Here is a 6,000-nt window from a genome sequence, read left to right on the forward strand (position 1 = left end):
CTGTGCTGCGGCTACATGAGGAAATAGCTCCAGTTTTGAGCAACCAAATTCCAGCAATTATTTCAGCAGTATGCAGGTAAAAAAAATCCCTGCTAACTCCACCAACTACCGAACTTAGTTTGAAGTGTTTGAGGAAGTTGTGGTTTGCAGTGCAGCTTTGCTAACATCGGTTCGCCTGGAACCACTGATGAAATCGGATGATGCTAATACGCTAACTCCAGGCTGTAGCCAGAAGTAAATAATGGATTATTGTAGATTCTGTCACCATAGGCCTTCAGACACAACTGAAGGTAAGAGTAATTTGACCCAAATATATATTTTGGATGAACTATCCCTTTAAGCATTCAAAACAATATTGAACAAAAGCTGTTTACAGAGCAATTCAATTCCTGTGGTAAATATATTCAATGCTGAGAGGGAGAGAGAGAGAGAGAGAGATCATGATCTTTAATCAGTCAGCGAAGGATGTCTGGGTAACTGGATCCCTAACTTAGTTAAAACATGAATACAGTACACACAGTAGTCTAAACACTGTGGTGTGTACCACTAGACACACAGTAACAGAATCTAAAGGGGCTGACATGTGAAGCAGCGAATGTGTGTGTGTGTGTGTGTGTGTGGTTTTGTCTGTAATTAGCAGGCTCAGCCTATGATGCAAAGACATGCCTGAAATGCTGAGCATGGAATAGCCATCATTTCTCAGAACAAGAATAGACTGACGAGTTCCAGAAGAAAGTTCTTTGTTTCTAGCCATTTTGAGCCTGTAACTGAACCCACAAATGCTGATGCTCCAGATACTCAAATAGTCTAAAAGGTGGACAGTTATTGCTTTTTTATTGTTTAATTGCTTCTTTAATCAGAACAACAGTTTTCAGCTGTGCTAACATAATTGCAAAAGGGTTTTCTAATGATCAATTAGCCTTTTAAAATGATAAACGTATATTATCTAACACAACGTGCCATTGGAACACAGGAGTGATGGTTGCTGATAATGGGCCTATGTAGATATTCCATGAACAATCAGCCGTTTCCAGCTACAGTAGTCATTTACAACATTAACAATGTCTACACTGTATTCCTGATCAATTTGATGTTGTTTAATTGGACAGAAAATGTGCTTTTCTTTCAAAAACAAGGACATTTCTAAGTGACCCCAAACCTTTGAACGGTAGTGTATAGCGACTATTTTTCATCAATGAATAAAAAGCATTATTTAGCAATGTTATTGTTTTCTCTCCCAGTCATTTGACCGGCAACATTTTTTGAATCGGCCAAAAGCTGTCAATTACCGACTAACGGAAACCATCAAGCACACACACACAGCAGTGCCAGAGAAACCAGAGCCTATGACAGCCATTTTACAGGATTCATCTCTGCTCAGTGGTTGCAGGGAACAAAGCAAAACAGCCAAACACAGAGTCACATCTCCTCTACCAATGCGCTTCTCTCTCTTGCTCTCTCTCTCACCATCCAATCAGTAGTCAGTGAGTGAGACTCATTCTGCTTCTCTCCTCAGCAGGTTGTTTATCTGCAGAGCACAGGCTGCACACACACACACACACACACACACACACACACACACACACACAGTTACATGCATAGGGACACACAGGGCTGTTTATCTGCAGAGTACAGGCCGTCACTCACAGGATGCTCTGAGATGAGTCTGGAGAGGGAACTGTGCGTGTGTGTGTGTGTGTGTGTGTGTGTGTGTGTGTGTGTGTGTGTGTGTGTGTGTGTGTGTGTGTGTGTGTGTGTGTGTGTGTGTGTGTGTAAGGTGATAGCATGTCTGTATCAGGTGCCAGTCATTCTAACTCAAATGACCCGGATATCTGAGAATGGACAGGCAGGAGCTTAGAATACCTTCTTTACTGATATCCTCTCTAGAGCAGGGTCACACAGCTCATCCCCCCTCCTCCCCCCCTGTAACTATTCTCCAGGTCGTTGCTGTAAATGACAATGTGTTCTCAGTTAACTTAACTGGTAAAATATGGGTAAAATAAAAATAAAATACAAATTATCACAGTCGCACACAGTCCCAAATATAACTAAAAAGACATGTGCTTTTAATCTAACTTCAAAGAGAATTCCCCACCCTCTCACTCCCTCCCTCACTGCCCCTCTCTCCATGAGCTGTGCGCTAGTCTCTCTAACCACAAACTCACCACAGAGATAATAAAGGAAGGATGCATGGCCACTTCCCCTAGTCTGTTTGAAACTGGATGGTTTCTTGGCAATTTTTGTTCTGCCCCCTCTTCTCTCTTGCTCTTCCTTCGTCTTTCTCTCCATCCTCTCCCTCTGCCCCAACCTCCTCCTTTTCTCCGCACTACCCACTATCTCTATTTCACCACTATCATGTCAGTCCCATAGTTCCTCCGGCTCAGTGGCGTGTGAGTACTGCTAGCTGACAGCAGGGGGTGTGAGTACCGCTAGCTGTCAGCAGGGGGTGTAAGAACAGCTAAATGACAGCAGGGGGAGTGAGTACCGCTAGCTGACAGCAGGGGGTGTGAGTACCGCTAGCTGACAGCAGGGGGTGTGAGTACAGCTAAATGACAGCAGGGGGTGTGAGTACCGCTAGCTGACAGCAGTGGGTGTGAGTACAGCTAAATGACAGCAGGGGGTGTGAGTACCGCTAGCTGACAGCAGGGGGTGTGAGTACCGCTAAATGACAGCAGGGGGTGAGAGTACCGCTAGCTGTCAGCAGGGGGTGTAAGAACAGCTAAATGACAGCAGGGGGAGTGAGTACCGCTAGCTGACAGCAGGGGGTGTGAGTACCGCTAGCTGACAGCAGGGGGTGTGAGTACCGCTAGCTGACAGCAGGGGGTGTGAGTATAGCTAAATGACAGCAGGGGGTGTGAGTAGCGCTAAATGACAGCAGGGGGTGTGAGTACTGATAAATGACAGCAGGGGGTGTGAGTGCTGATAAATGACAGCAGGGGGTGTGAGTACCGCTAGCTGACAGCAGCAGGTGTGAGTACCGCTAGCTGACAGCAGGGGGTGTAAGTACCGCTAGCTGACAGCAGGGGGTGTGAGTACCGCTAGCTGACAGCAGGGGGTGTGAGTACCGCTAGCTGACAGCAGGGGGTGTGAGTATAGCTAAATGACAGCAGGGGGTGTGAGTAGCGCTAAATGACAGCAGGGGGTGTGAGTTGTGAGTACTGATAAATGACAGCAGGGGGTGTGAGCACCGCTAGCTGACAGCAGGAGGTGTGAGTACCGCTAAATGATAGCAGGAGGTGTGAGTATCGCTAAATGACAGCAGGGGGTGTGAGTACCGCTAAATGACAGCAAGGGGTGTGAGTACCGCTAAATGACAGCAGGGGGTGTGAGTACCGCTAAATGACAGCAGGTGGTGTGAGTACCGCTAAATGACAGCAGGGGGTGTGAGTACTGCTAGCTGACAGCAGGGGGTGTGAGTACCGCTAGCTGACAGCAGGGGGTGTGAGTACAGCTAGCTGACAGCAGGAGGTGTGAGTACTGCTAGCTGACAGCAGGAGGTGTGAGTACCGCTAGCTGACAGCAGGGGGTGTGAGTACTGCTAGTTGACAGTAGGGGGTGTGAGTACTGCTTGCTGACAGCAGGAGGAGTGAGTACCGCTAGCTGACAGCAGGGGGTGTGAGTACAGCTAGCTGACAGCAGGGGGTGTGAGTACTGCTAGCTGACAGCAGGAGGTGTGAGTACTGCTAGCTGACAGCAGGAGGCGTGAGTACTGCTAGCTGACAGCAGGGGGTGTGAGTACTGCTAGCTGACAGCAGGAGGTGTGAGTACTGCTAGCTGACAGCAGGGGGTGTGAGTACTGCTAGCTGACAGCAGGGGGTGTGAGTACTGCTAGCCGACAGCAGGGGGTGGCAGGAAGGGAGCTGCAATAGAGGGACTAACCCTGAGCCAGCAAAACAGTGACATCTCACATCCACCCCTAGCCACCGACCCTAGCCCCTACCCAACTAGACATTTTACTAGCCCCTAACTTTGAATACCAAATCAGAGATACTACCATATTGCTACCATATACTAGTACCATATTAATACATTACCATTTTGCATACCCATCCAATTCCCCCAGATCTACAGAAGTGTCTATAGGGCAGGGTTATGACAGACAGTTCATGAGGAAGCCGGACAGTTGGCCAGTCAAGGTCAGGCACTCTGATTGATCATAATGGAATTGATCCTGTCTGTAGACACTTACAAGGATGGACCACAATCCCAGAGCACATACTGTATGTTACTGCTTATTTCTGTTGTCAAAAGGCCTTCAGTCAGTCTACTCCTCATATGAGTGTTGAGTCATATGAAGAGTCACACACACATGCGCGCGTGCGCAGACACAAACATTGAACTTGATGAGTCACAGTGACCTTTACCTCCACAGAGGAGTGAGTCACACGTTACCCATGACCCTCCACTTTAACCCTGGGTGTTACATCATCAGTGGCAGGGCCTCTCTCTGTGTGTGTGTGTGTGTGTGTGTGTGTGTGTGTGTGTGTCTGACACTGTTACACAATCCCAAACCAACTCCTACCACCTAGGCAGTGTAGATCTGAAGGTACAGTAGGAGCCAGAGACAAGGTATAGGGCTTGGTATGTGACTAACTTAGAGACACACAGTGTTGTTATCTAAACCAGGAAGTGACACCTCTGACCCGGAAGAGGAAGTAGTAGTTAGTGATTAGTGCTAATCCACAGGGTCTGACCTCTGACCTCTAAGGATAACACACATACAGAGAGAGAGAGAGAGAGAGAGAGAGGGAGAGAGACATAGATACACACACAGACATACAGTGCATTCGGAAAGTATTCAGACCCCATTGACTTTGTCCACATTTTGTTACGTTACAGCCTTATTCTAAAGAGAGATGGAGGTATGTGGGTGTATAAATAGTTTTTTTCTCCTCATCAATCTAAGCACAATACCCTATACTGTCAAAGCAAAAACAGGTTTTTAGAAATGTTTGCAAATGTATTAAAAATAAAACTGAAATTTACGTAAGTACTCACCTTTGGCAGCGATTACAGCCTTGCGTCTTCTTGGGTATGAAGCTACATGCTTGGCACACCAGTATTTGTGGAGTTTCAGCCCATTCTTCTCTGCTGATTCTCTCAAGCTCTCAGGTTAAATGTGGCGTCACTGCACAGCTATTTTCAGGTCTCCAGAGATGTTCAATCGGGTTCAAGTCTGGGCTCTGGCTGGGCCACTCAAGGATATTCAGAGACTTGCTCTGAAGCCACTCCTGCGTTGTCTTGGCTGTGTGCTTAGGGTTGTTGTCATGTTGGAAGGTGAACCTTCGCCCCAGTCTAAGGGCCTGAGCACTCCGGAGCAGATTTTCATCAAGGATCTCTCTGTGCTTTGCTGCGTTCAATCTTTCCCTCGATCTTGACTAGTCTCCCAGTCCCTGCCGCTGAAGAACATCCCCACCACCATGCTTTACCGTAGGGATGCTGCCACCACCATGCTTCACCGTAGGGATGGTGCCAGATGTCCTCCAGATGTGACGGTTCGTATTCAGGTCAAAGAGTTTAATCTTGGTTTCATAGAGAATCTGAATTCTCATGGTCTGAGAGTCCTTCAAAGGCCTTTTGGCAAACTCCCTGTGGCTGTCATGTGCCTTTTAAGAGGAGTGGCTTCCGTCTGGCCACTACACCATAAAGGCCTGATTGGTGGCGTGCTGCAGAGATGGGTGAACTTTCCAGAAGGACAACCATCTCCACAGAGGCACTCTGTCAGAGTGACCATCGGGTTCTTGGTCACCTCCCTGACCAAAGCCCTTCTCCCCAGACTCCTCAGTTTGGTCGTGTGGCCAGCTCTAGAATTATTTATTTTATTTAATAATGATGGAAGCCACTGTGTTCTGGGGACTTTCAATACTGCAGAAATGTTTTGGTACCCTTCCCCAGATCTGTGCCTCGACACAATCCTGTCACGGAGCTCTATGGACAATTCCTTTTTTTGCTCTGACTTGCACTGTCAACTATGGGACATTATATAGACAGGTGTTTGCC

At 47.4% G+C, this 6,000-nt stretch overlaps 1 protein-coding gene across 1 annotated transcript in view; it reads right to left on the reverse strand.

The window, feature by feature from the left end:
- The window catches only part of setbp1 (SET binding protein 1), a 56,037-nt gene that overhangs the window by 22,094 nt on the left and 27,943 nt on the right, over window positions 1-6,000 (reverse strand). The gene's annotated exons all lie outside the window — the stretch shown is intronic.

Source organism: Oncorhynchus mykiss, chromosome 6, assembly GCF_057628025.1.
Source record: "Oncorhynchus mykiss isolate SJ-2025 chromosome 6, ASM5762802v1, whole genome shotgun sequence".
NCBI lineage: Eukaryota > Metazoa > Chordata > Actinopteri > Salmoniformes > Salmonidae > Oncorhynchus > Oncorhynchus mykiss.